The sequence below is a fragment of the Morone saxatilis genome, unplaced genomic scaffold (genome assembly GCF_004916995.1).
Source record: "Morone saxatilis isolate NCDOM2014 unplaced genomic scaffold, NCSU_SB_2.0 Contig24, whole genome shotgun sequence".
Taxonomy (NCBI): Eukaryota; Metazoa; Chordata; class Actinopteri; family Moronidae; genus Morone; species Morone saxatilis.
In genome coordinates, this window is record NW_023339807.1 from 17,630,067 (window position 1) to 17,630,701 (window position 635).

Below are 635 nucleotides of genomic sequence, written 5' to 3' on the forward strand. Positions count from 1 at the left end.
TCCCTCATTGTCCTCCCCCCTCCCTTTAAACCCCGCTGGCACTGCCCTCTCCCCGGTGCTGTCACACAGCATCTGGCGGCGGTGAACCGGGGAGGATGCTGAGCACTCCGCGTTCTTCCAGTGGACGCCATAGCAGCGGAGGAGTCTCATCCTCGGCACCCTCGATGACCCATGCGTCATAATGCGGTTACCGGGAATAAGCGCCTCACCAGCTTATTTCCCCTTTAATTTGTGACATAACAGGGGCTCGATAATCGCCAACAGTGGACACATTTACACACACTACAGATTAAATGAACGATGCGTCCATTACATCAACGGTTTGTCAGTATGGATTCAGGGAGCGTCTCATCTGTTTCCGGTTATCTAAATAAAATTCCTTAGTTATGCAAATGAATCAGTGAGGCTGGTGGAAAAACACAGCGCTGCCGGATGAAATGAGGTGCAGATGCGACTGCTCGTGTGAGCTATTGCGCAATTTCTGCTCCATCACCATCCTGCGGAAGGAGTTGTAATTTTTAATCTCCCACCGCGGCCTAGCTGCTGAATACTGCGGTGGCGCAGACAAGGGGCCATGAGAGATATCAGCCTCTGTAGAGGCAATGCAAGCCGGTGGAAGAGAGACATTGAAGATG

General features: G+C 52.0%; 1 protein-coding gene across 1 annotated transcript in view; it reads left to right on the forward strand.

Moving 5' to 3' along the window:
- Window positions 1–635, forward strand: part of atp1a3b (ATPase Na+/K+ transporting subunit alpha 3b) — a gene marked incomplete in the record, with an annotated part of 17,327 nt that overhangs the window by 1,280 nt on the left and 15,412 nt on the right.